At 32.6% G+C, this 12,941-nt stretch overlaps 1 protein-coding gene across 1 annotated transcript in view; it reads left to right on the forward strand.

Annotated features, from left to right (window-relative positions):
- The window catches only part of LOC100723674 (arylacetamide deacetylase), a 36,604-nt gene extending 24,455 nt beyond the window's left edge, over positions 1 to 12,149 (forward strand). Inside the window, exons 6-7 of the mRNA XM_063249197.1 lie at positions 1,033 to 1,189; positions 7,927 to 12,149. The gene's annotated coding sequence lies outside the window, so the exon portion shown is untranslated. The remainder of the gene's footprint in view (positions 1 to 1,032; positions 1,190 to 7,926) is intronic.
- Positions 12,150 to 12,941: the final 792 nt, after the last annotated feature.

Raw genomic sequence — 12,941 nt, forward strand, 5'->3', positions numbered from 1 at the left:
CTTGCTGTCTTTACTTCTTCTCATTGTGTTGTTTATTATCTTCATTTTCATCAGTATTTCTTTTGTTTTAACCCCTAAAATTGTCTCAACAAGTTATGCCTCTTCTTTGCCAAATTTAGAGCTCAATTTTCTGTCCTTGTCTTGCTTTTCTCACAACCAATGTTTAACCAGGTCACTTTTACTTTTACTTGCCTTCAGGCTCCTAAAGTCTCCTTATTTCCTTCTATCTCAGGGACCCTCTTTCTCCATTCCATTTGTTGTGTAATTTCTCTTCATAGATCTCTTCTAGATGGAGTATTTCTGGTCTCAGGCCTCAGCCCTCTCCTTTGTCTCCACTTGATTCTCCATTCACATCTTCAATGGATCCATTGCTAAAACCTGCAACTCAAAAGTCCAACCTGCCTGTCTGATAAACTATAACAACTTCCTATAAAAGGCTGCATTTTCAAGTCATACTTAAAAGATTTTTTTGGCTTCTATAACAAATATTCCTTTGACAAATTTACCTTTTGTCAACCTTATTTTAGGATTTCTTTGGAAATTTTTGGCATGCTTGTTTCCCCATATATTAGCACTAACCCTCACTCTGTTTTTTAAAGGAGTTTTAGAACAAGATACTTTGTTGAGGATTTGTATTACATGAGCATGCAGAATAGAATAGAAGTTCTCAAATTTTCATTAGCATCACACAAGGAGCTTGCTATACACTTACAGGTAGGCTCCAGCCCCAAATTTTTGACTTGAGATACCCAGTTTGGGACCCAAATCATTTGCATTTTCCATGAGTTCCCGAATGACTGATGCTCCTGATCTAGTGATCACAAAACAGTTGCTATCACTTTTGAGGTTTCTTCAGATTTAACGATGAGTAAGAATCATCCAAAAGGATGATACAGTCACACCAAGATTTTTTCCTTCAGAAGATCCGAGGGTGATTCCAAAGTACCTTTGGGAAAATCAGTAGGTAGCAGAGATAAACAAGCGTGTTAACTATTTCAGGAAAACCTCACAGAAATCGATTTTGTTACCTAGATGGAGAGAAAGAAAACAGCAATATACCCACAGGAAGCTTTGCAGGAGGCTTAACATTTGCCCTGAATTCTGAAGAGCAGTCAGGAGTGTCTCATCTGAGGGAAATTGAGGGAACCCATTTGAAGCATGAGAGACGATGCCCCAAATCCTGGCAGTGGTAAGTCACATCATCCCTCTCTGAAAAGTGAATTGACAGGGAGTTTCAATAGAAAAGAAGAGTCATGAGAAGCTTGAGCTGCTTAGCCAAATATCCTGAAAGTTGCTTTGAAAGATTGCAGGAGCCAAGGAAGATTTACACCAGTGAGGTCCATAATTGAATCTTCATTATCACAATGGGGTGAACAGACTGTAGAGGCACAAAAAGAACAAAATGAAGTATGAGATCTTCTTGTAATGATCAGACAGCCAAAGAAACTGTGACAATAACTAAAATTATATTTCTGAACAAGCTGATAAGAATTTCAAGAGGCAAGGAGTAATCTGTTCCACTCATGCTAAAATTAAAATAAGTAAAAATCTAAGATAGGCCACTAAAAGTGTTTTGTGAGCCAATCACTTTCACTGCTTTCTATTATCTGCTGTAACTCTTAAAGAATTATGATTCATTCAAAATATTTTTCTTTGTTTCTGTTTTCATGATAGTAATTTCATATTACTATCATGCACTATATGTTCAGTCAGATATGAAGACATGTCCCAAACTAATTAGACTAAAACTTTAGAGGTACGACAGAAGTATCAGTATATTTTATTCTTTATGAGATTTCAATGTACAAAGGATTAAGAAACTCTTTAGAATGAGGAATATTCCTTGTTCATGAGCAGATTTTCAGTCCTTTTAAATGTAATTTCTCACAGTAACATGTAGAACTTCCACAGCACTTAATATATGTTGTACCCTAATTTAGAAAATAAATATGCTAAAGATCCTAGCTGATATTAACATGAATACTATATGTTTGCGCATGTTTTTCTAGTTACCGCAAAATCCTGAGGCAAATAATATCAATTAATATTTTGCACAGAAGGGAAAGGAAATAATTTAATTTATATGAGTTTACAAGAAAATATCTCTATCAAATGCCAGGCCTGAAATAAGCCCTAGTCAGGTCAAGTTGAGGTTCAACTATCAGTTGCTTCAAAAAATTGGAGGCTACTCTGCTTTTTTAGGGAGGATGTTAGGAAAAGGAGAGCAGCGGAATAATAGAAGTATCATTTTAAGTGTAAAACACTTATCTGCAAAAGTTATCTCAGGGAAACTCGAAGTTTTAGGAATTACCTCAAATATTCAAAGACCTATTATGAATAGTGAGGCATGGTTCTAAACAAAAGTTATTAACATAGACCAGCTGTGGTGAAGCACACCTGTAATCCCAGCCCTTGGAAGACTGAGGCAGGATGATCACTACAAGCAAGGCCAGCCTGGGCTACAAAGTGAGTTCAAGGCCAGCCTGAACTGCATGGTGAGACTCGGTCTCAATCAAACCAAAAATCAGTTATTTTTATCTAGTTTTTTTTGTCTAAAAATTTAATCAACATGTTCAAAACATAATTCTGATGTGTTGCAGTAATGTCAAGAGCAGTTAATACTCTGAAAACAACTCCTGACAATGGTGGTGGATACTGACCACACAATTCTAAACTTACTCTAGCGCTTCCCCAAATGCATGTGTAGTGTCGGACAAGGCATAGGAGGGATTTTGACCTAAACACTCTGCCGGTGAGAAGGAGGGTGCTCAGTCATTTAGAAATTCACCAGATTCCAGAGGAACCTGAGATATGGAAACAGAAAAAGTTTTAGATTCTCGTTGGACCAGGGGAAATCAAAATTATGGAAAAATCACAGTGGAAAGTATTCTCTCTCGAACACTGTAGTTCAAAAAAAAAAGTAAATAAATATAAATAAATTTAACCACTAAATATTTATTGTGATAGGTAATTTATTTCCACTTTTTTTGGTCTTTAAAACTTGATATTTTGGCATGTTCTTTTCACATTTGTTTTGTTTTACTTTTGTAAGCAGAATCTTCTTACCTTTGTTTTATATAGAATATCCTTGGGGGATGAATATTTTTAATTTCTTTCCCTTAATATCAACAAAAGACCAACTAAAGCTAGAACTTTGTGCTTCTGGCTTTGAATGAATAAGTAGAGTCTTGAATGAAATAAATAAAAGAAACAATAAACAAAAACAGTATCATTGATTAAAATGATATTTTCTGAGACAGTGTCCCACAATTCAGTGTGACCATAAGCTTTAAATGAAGTTTATCACATTGATTGAAATACAAGAGTTATAGAAAACTCAATGGTACAAACCTTACAATATGTGTATACAAATGCCCACGTGCATGCATAAATTTTTACACTGTTTTCATCAGAGCTTCAGCCTATAACTCTTTGGTGATCTTGGATAAAGTTCCTCATCTCAGACTTAATCTATTATGCACCAAAAATGATGATGTATTTTTAAATGAAGTTTATAAATATATATGTCATAAATATGGCAGGAGAATGTTTCAGCATTTTACTCCCATTACTGTGGTAATCTAAGCACAAATTTAATTGCAGATTATTTGGATGAACTTATAACTTCCAGGTACACATATAATGCCAAAATTAAAAGGGAAGTTTTAAAGTTTTAAGAAATTCTCCATATGCATTTCACAAATCTTCTTAATCTGCAAAGTTATTTGATTGTCCCCTGGTGTTCAAATTTGAGCACATATTAGTAACTCAGTATTAGAGCTAATACATGTTCAATTTATTTTCAGCATTTAATTTTTATTTTAAAATATAATACTCATATGCTTTAAATGTTCCCAGCAGAAGTCAATATATTACAAAGAAAAATTGATTTTTTTTCTGTATTTGAAGGCTCAACTCTTACAAGGATTTCAAAAGAAGTAAACCAAGGTAGAAGACCACAAAACGTGCTGTCTAAAGCCAACTTGCAATAGTGTGTGAGAAAGAAGAATTTTTTACTAACATTTCTAGCATAATGATGTTAATCTGCTTGGTATTTTGTCAAGCTGTGAGGAATAAATGTCACAAGTTATTAGGAAAAAGGAAAATCACAGAACAAAGCTTTTGTGAAACAGACAGGAATAGGAAACAGGACACAGGAAATGTGAAAAAGTTTAAGAAATAGCCTTCTGAAAGCATAACTGTTTCTCCATTAGGCCTTCAAAGCAATTAAGTTTATTCAAAGATAAAGAATGATAACTTGTCTATTAAGAGCAATTAATTAAAATACAGAGTGCTTGATGACCACTTTTAAAATGAACATACTTAGAAGATAAAGATGATAGAGTAATTGATTAGCAAGTTAAAAAGCTCCAGAAAGAAGAACTAGATCACAGTAGAGAGACAAATGTTGACTGGGATTGTAAGACATATTTATTTTATTCAGTTGACTACTGAAATGATCTAATTACTAGATAATTACTAAAATAAAAATTATGATTTCAATATCAGTTTCTATTAACAAATAAAAATCTATAGTTAAGATCATTTGAGTAAAACACAATTCAAAAATTGTTAAGTACAGAACTGAGAATTGTTAAATTCTTATTTGAGTTAATTTAATTAATTAAAAAGAATATAAATGTTACTTATTTAATATGACTCTTTTATTTTACCAGATAATTTATGTGTAATATCATAATAATTATATTGACAAAATATTTACTGGTTTAAATTTTTCATTTACCATTTATCATTAATTAAAAATTCTTAACTGCATAAGCATTTTAAATATCTTATTATCTTACAATTTCTGTCTTTCTTTGCATGTATATTTAACCTAGACATATGACAGGGGGATATATTTCTAATGAATACGGAAATTATAACTTTAGGATGACTTTTATATTTCTTTACAAATGTACACTTAAGCCTTAAGAAAGTTTTATGATTCCATGCATTCATGCATGATTAGACACAATGAAATAAAAACAAAACCTAAAATTAAAACAAAGCTAGACCTACCCCTTCATTTCACCCCCAAAACAGAAAGATAACCAGTCTGAGTAACTTTGCAGGAAACCTGTAACAGACCCAGAGGTCAAAAATAACTGATTAACAGGTCTCATGTTTTATTATAACACTAACATAAATAAGAGAGAAGGCAAATGTCTCTCTTTCACAGTACAAAAAATTGATTTTGCCTTCTTGAACACATGTATCACATATGCAATTGCCTAGTATCAATTTGGAGAGAATCCCTTCTCATAAACTGAATCTGAAGCACAGAGGCAGAAGGGGCCTGCCTTTCGTTTTTTGGGACTTCTGTCTGCATCCTGTCACATCAGTAGTAATCCTACAATATTGTCCTTCAGCTTAGGGCAATACCTTAAAATTTTGATAATTTGTATAAAAGAGTTCTGAAGCGAGGAGTGAGTGGTGGCACATGTCTATAATCCCAGCACTGAGGAGAGGCTGAGGCAGGTGAATCAACAGATTTGGAGGTCAACCTGGATTATAAGAGTGAGTTCAATGCCAACCTGCACTACATAGTCAGACCTTGACTCAAAAAAAAAAAAAAAAAAAAAAAGAGCTTTGATTTGTTTGGTCATCTCCATGTCCCACTTATAAATCTAATTTGGTTACTTAACAATTTCTTTATTATTATCAAATTAAGTATACTTCTGTCCAAGCAAACTGGTGGAAGCGGAAGGCATTATTTTAAGTGAAATAAGCCAGACACATAAAGACAAGTACCTCATCGTCTCTGTCCTGTGCAGCAGCTAACAGTGAGCCTGAAGGTAAAATAGTTATTAATAGAAGCCGAGAAGGATGCAAGCACAAGCTCAGTAAGGAAGGCTGGATCAGATAAGAGCTTCTGCTTTGTACGTGTGAAGGTGTCACATTGTATCCCATTAATATGTACAATTAATACATGTTAATAGAAAATAAAATAATTGTGTAAAAACTTCTAATTATCAAGAGAAAACTTTTTGCTGATATATTACAGGAAGGCTGAAAGTTAGTTATGAAGGTTATAAATGTATGGATATCATTCTCTGCATAGGAATAGATGTCCAGGAATCCTTTAAAATCATTTGATGCCTCCCTGTCACTGATTAGGGACCACAAATTCACAATGGTTAATTTTGAAAACTTCCTGAAAGAATAAATGGAGGCTTAAGATTTTGGTATCACCCTTTGGAGACTTCCCATTAACACTTGGGATGGGCCATTCTCTTCCACCACTAAGACTAAGCTAAGACCACTAAGATGAAAAAGAACACTCCAAAGCAATATCCTCCTTAGTGTATGATCATTTTACCCTCTTAAGTCATTCCAGGATTATTTTTTGCCTGTAGTGTCATAGACCTCTCAATGTTTCACCAACCCCTCCTATCACTGTGTGCACCAATTGCATTGTACACACACAATACACAGTGGCTGGTTTGGAGTATCTGGATCTTTGTCCGGCCTGAGACATTGACCTTCCAGCTCCCCGTCATGTCTCTGTTTCTTTTTTATCCTTTGCCATACCTCTCATATACAGACACTTGGAAATCTTGGCCACATCCCTGATAATCAGAAGGACAGACAGAAGAAACATGAAATGGTAGCCAAATAAAAGCAAGACAGCTTCACATCAAGGTCCAACATGACCCAGAGTTGTCTAGCATGCATCTTCTGGGCTGGAGTCTGCTAGATAGCATTTATCCCCAAAGACTGCATCTACTGTTATCATTCCTCACTTCTGAGACACTGTTCTCTCACTGTGTTTGCCATTACTTAATCAGCTGTGAAATATATCCTTGCTCTTATATTAGGATGACAGCAACCTAAGGGTATGGATAAAACTCTAGTCAGACTAAATAGCTTTGCTGGTTTTTTTTTTTTTTTCCATTTCACTTATATGCAGAAGTAAGCTAAATAAAAACTGTGTTTATTCTGTTTGTTTTCACTCAGTTTTATCAATCATTGAGTATTTGTGTGCCTGAAAAGGCTGCCACTGATCAAGCAATAATTCTATTTCTTGAAATGTACCATGGATAAAAGTATTTCCAAAGCACTTCATGACTTAATTCTAACACCTTTGGCTATTTGTAATCCTGTTCATTCTCTGAGGCTCTACTCAAATCATTTCCTTCTCCTTTCTTTCTCTAATAAGGATTCATTTCAATAACAGTAGATTTTATTCTCTTTTTAGTAGTAGTAGTTCACTCAATTTTCATTTTTATAATCAGCCATGCTATCTATCAGTGTTTTGCACATAAAAAATGAATAATGGTTGACTCACTTTGTTTAAAATCAGAAATTTTCTTAAGGTTTTCACAAATAATACATTGATTTTTATACAGAGAAAAATTATCATTCTTTGTACAAAATTATATTGAATCTCTAATGAAAATAGATTGAAAATATAGTACTTATAACAACAATTTTGTATTTTTCAATGTATAAAATACTTACCAAGATGAATAAGCTATATTCAAAAATGCACCCCCGCCTCCTGCAAGAAGAATGGAGAAAGTCAGTCTTAGCTTTTCTTCTTATAACGAGACTTATGTGATTAAAATATTTTCTTGATTATTTTTTGATAAATTCAAATGTAACTCTGACATACAATAGAAGCGTATATTCAGATGTAGAGACTAAAGATTTTGAATTTGTTCTATAAAAGTATAGCTAACAAATTTTAAAAGATACATTAAGTTATTTAAAACAGAAAAATAGAATCAAAATTAATCATCCTATATATTTTTAAAAGTACATGTGAAATGGTGTATTATTTTCTTACTTGTATTTTAGTCAGCTGCAGGTGTTCTATTTTGTAATTCATCTAATTCTTTATTCAGGAAATATTTAATGTAATGTTACACATCAGATAGCTTAATATATAATGATTTAGAAGTTATTGTCTGTTCTGTTGAGGTTCTTTGGTTTAGAGTAAAAGAAACCCAGATGAACAGCTTTGTGAAGAAATGCAGAAGAGAGGTTCTCAAAGTACAGAAGAGAGTCTAACAGAAAAGGAAGACAGGACTGCACAGAATGAAGCCTCATGGAAGTAAAAATGACAGAGCCCTGAAACTAGGCTCTGCTCTCCGGCAAGTTTGCACCAGACTTCGGGTTTGACACAGAGTGAGTGACAATGCCACTCTTTACTTCAGAAAAGCTTTCATGCTCTTTGGCTTCTGCTCTGGGAGTTACCTCATTTTCTGTTACATAATTTGAATTTTTCAAAGAAAAATTTCATTGTTGAGTGTAATCTTTCAAACAAGGATATTGATTTTTATTTGTAAGTATTTTTACTGATGTGTATTCATTGTACATGTGGAATCCATGCAAATAATTTGCCCTCATCAAACCAAACCTCTTTCTCCACACTGACTTCATACACAGCATCCCCAGTCCCTGATAATCATTCTTCTGTTTTCAGGTCAACTTTCTAAATTTAGCTTCTACATATAAGAGAGTATATTAGGTCCTCATCTTCCTGGGTCTGGCTTATTGAACTAAGCCAGACCTCAGTTTTATCATTTTGCTACAAATGACAGGATTTCACTTAGCTTTGTGGTTCGATAATACTCCAATATATTTCTGTGATACATGATATTCTCTAAAATCCCCCATATGAGGGTAACACTATCTGTTGAAAAACCATCATACTAAAGTGTGCAAATGTGTACATAATTTTGGTAGAGTATATATATGCAATTATATTTGTACTGGTAAACATATATGTGTGTGTATATCATTAATACATGTGAAAAATATACACTATGTTTACTTTGGCCATTTATCTGTTGATGGTCACCTTGGCAAACTCTATGTTTTAATTACCGTGACTAGTGCCACAAGAATATGGACAGATGGGTATCCTTTAGGGAGCTGATTTTATTTCCCTTGGATATATGCCCAGAGGTAGAACTACTGAATCATTTGATAGACCTGTGTTTAGTTTTACAGTGAACACTCATACTGTTCTCCATACTGACAGTAATTTTTTATTTACTTTTTCTCTGTATTCTCACCAGTATTTACTCCAGTTCACTGACAATAGCCATTGTAACTGAGATTCAATTATGTCCCCTTATAGTTTGATTTGCATTTCCCTGATGATAAATGATGTTGAGCATTTTTTTATTTGTTGGCCATGTATATTTGTGTTTTCCAGATGTCTCTATTCAGATCATTTATACTGTAACTGGTTTATTTAGTTTTTTGATAAGATTTTTTTTTACTTCCTTATATGTTTCTGATATTAACTCTGTCAGATGAATTGTTGGCAAATATTTTCACCCATTCTGCAGATGGTATCTTCATTTTGCTTGTTTCTTTTACTATACATAAGTTTTAAAATTTTATTTAATTCCACTGGATAATTTTTGCTTTTGTTTTCTGTGCTTTGGGAGTCCTATCCAGAAAATTATTCCTTGTATCAATACCTTGAAATGTCTTCCCTATTTTCCTTCTAAAAATTTCCAACTCTCAGATAATATTGTTAGATAACTGATCCATTTTGAATTGATTTTTATACAGGATAAGAGAATTCTTTCTTTCAGAAAACTTTAGTTTTCTGCATGTATATATTCAGATTTTTTATCACTATTTGGTAAGAGGCTGTCTTTTCTCTAATTTTTTTGGCATATTTGTTATGAGTCAGTTGACTGTAGAAGTATTATATATGTGGTTTTAATTACAGGTGATCAAGTCACGAGAAGGAAGGCTTCAAAATAATGAATTCAAAGCTCAATGAGGCCTGGGCTTATTTAAGGCCTCAGTTTGAGATTTTTTGTACATTTTCTCCTAACCTTTACAGTTGTGTGTATAAACACATTATCCATAGCTCTGTTTATATATTCAGAGTTAGAACCAAGTTTCATTAAATAGATTTTTAAAATCATATGTTAACTATAATAATACATCTGTCACACTTTTAAGGTAACATGCTCAACCAGTTATGGATTTAACAGACTCGTATTTTATTGCAAAATTTTTTCAAAGATTTTGTTTCAACTGCATGTGTTTACTTCAGAATACACTATTGCTAACATTTTAATTTCATTCATGCTCTGGCAAATATTTTCAAGACTGAGAATCAAAACTACATATTTTCTCCATCCAGGTAGCCAGGCAACAAGCCATGTTTTTTGTCTTCTGAAGTGATATCTTTTTGTAGCCAAATCGTTCATTGGTAAGATGTTGTGAAAAAGTCCATGTAGTTTACTTTTGAAGTTACTCTTTTTCTCCAATTAATTCCTCTTTCATTGTTCCTATCTTATTTATTTGATATCTTTTTTGTCATTGTGCATCTTGAAGAAACTTTCCATACCCATTTAAAATATATATGTACACATTATTTCTATTATTTTCAGTTCCATAAACTTTCTTTAGGTATTTTTCAATTTAATGACATTGTTTCATTAATTGGCTTAATAACTTGTTTAACTCAGTTTCAAATACCTTGATGTCATTTGCTTTCAAATTTATTTTCTTCTTCTCTTTCATCATTTCCCTGTTTTGGATTGCTTTTATACATATGGATGAAGACAGCAAAAGTAGATACATTTTTTCCTGCTACATAATTGGAGACATCTGGATCAATTTATTATCCTGTAAAGAATTCTGAAGATTAAGTGTACCATCTTTGATTCATGATTTGGTCATTTTCCTTCTAATATTTAATGTGATATTTTTAAAACATAAAAAAGTTGAGTTTTACTGCGGATCCTAACATAGTTCACCTAAATTTAGCAGTGAGCCTTTTGTACCTTCTTCACCAGTTCTTTATTATTCTATCCATTCTTTATCCATTAATCCATCTTATTCCTGGATATATTTCAAAACTGCACTTACAACTACATTTTACCTCTAAACCTCTCAGTATGGCATCTTTGTTGTGAAACAGTTAACTGTAGATCTGTGGTTTAACTGACAGATGGTTGAACTTGATAATAAAGGCTTCAAATATGAATTCAAAGCCCAGAGATATCTAGGGCTATTCAGGATCTTAGTTTGAGTGTTTTGTACATTTTCCTCCTAAGCCTTATGGTATTACTGAGTAGATCAGCACATTATCCAAACCTCTTTTTGTATATTCAGGGTTAGAACCTAACTTTGTATATTCAGAGTTAAAACTTTCATGAGCCAGGGGGCACTGTTTAATTTTGCTCTTGCATTCTTAAAAGTTAAAATTACATACAATGGAAGAAACAGATCTTAAACATCATCACTGAGTTCTGACACATGAACACATTCCTACAGCTGAAATTATGCATTTCAAGGTACAAAACATTAAGATCATCGCAAAAGATACCTCTTTCCAGTAAACCATAGTCACATGGCCACTCAAGATATTGTTTTGATTTTTATAACAATAGATTTGTATTTCTGATTGTTACAAATCTTTTAATTTAGTCTAATTTTTATTAAAAATAGTTATTCATCAAAATGCTTTTCTATTTCAATAATAAGAACAAACATTAGTATTTGGTAGTTGAAAAACTGTGTATCAGACACTATCTAATTGGAGTCCCCAGAAAGCTTTTTCTAGAAAGGTAGGATCTGAGAATGCTAGAGGTGGAGAAACACATATGGGTATCATCAAGGCTCAATATCAGATTTTCAGATTAAAAAAAAAAAACAGTGCTTTCCCCATCATTTGGGAGGGAAATGTGTGATTGTTCTAATTTTATTGTAGTGATAAACAAAAATTCAGCAGTTGATCATAAAATTTAGAAGAAATAATGTTTTGATTTTTAGGAGATTGAATGTATTTTCCACTAAAATACATTTCTTATAGTCTGCTAAATAGAATACACTGAAGATGTAGGTAGAAAATGTATGTCAGATGACAGGTGCAAGGACAAGGATTGATAGTAATGCTTGTCGGGTACTAGGATTCAGTCAGCTTTCACAACATTTTGCTAGTGAGAGGCAACACACTGAACAGTTACTAATATCACTGAACATGCCATACTCTTCAATGTGACACTAATGCTACCTGTATGTGAATTTGTTTCTACATTTTAGACAAATCCTATAGCACTAAGAATTCTGTCCACTAAGATTGTGTTAAAAGTAAATTTCTTTCCTATGAAAAAATAGTTGGATAATATTTTTTATGAATTAAAATGGCTTTAATTTGCCATCAAGTTGTTTTTCTGTGTCAATTTGTTCAATCTGTTCTTTACATGAGATACTGTATTCTGCATGTAGAGTGCTATATTTTTTTGTTTTCTTTTAATTATCTTACATATTGTATTTCTATTCTGTTTAAAGCTAAAATGTTGTATCAATCAAATGTTGTATTAGTATTGCAAGGTTATATATCATTTTCACTATACTCATAAATTCCAGAAAACCAATATACAATTCAATCTATTTCTTTTGACTTCCTAGATGAAGTGACTGCATAACACAAAAATCACTAAGTTTAGCCATCTATTAAATAGCAAAACTACATTCTTTGATTTAAGATGTATGAGTTTAAGGACTTTAAAATTACTTTTATTGATCAATTGTACAAAATTAATTAATATGTAATAAATATATTTGTATGATTTAGTTTCCTGAATGTTTAGCTTTGATATAAGCTTTTAACATTAAAATGTATCTTTTATCAGGCTGGGGATTTGGCTCAGAAACCCAAGCATCTGGTTGGCAAGCGTGAGGTCATGAGTTTGATCCTGAGTATCCCCCCAAATAATTATCTTTTATCAAGTGCAATACCTTAACATCGTATGCTAATTAAAATGCTGAAGAGACATCCTACAATACAAGGGAAAGTGTCAGTTTGAAACTTTTCATGTATTTAATTCAAAGGAAATTGAAATAGAATAAAAATATAATTATTTTGACATAATAATAAGTCAAATAACCTAATTTTCACTCAACATAGTCTTGAAGTTCTTTCTCTAAAGATTCATGACCATTTCTCCTTAAAC

The sequence above is a fragment of the Cavia porcellus genome, unplaced genomic scaffold (assembly GCF_034190915.1).
Source record: "Cavia porcellus strain 051 isolate PalLab524CR breed Dunkin Hartley unplaced genomic scaffold, mCavPor4.1 scaffold_5, whole genome shotgun sequence".
NCBI lineage: Eukaryota > Metazoa > Chordata > Mammalia > Rodentia > Caviidae > Cavia > Cavia porcellus.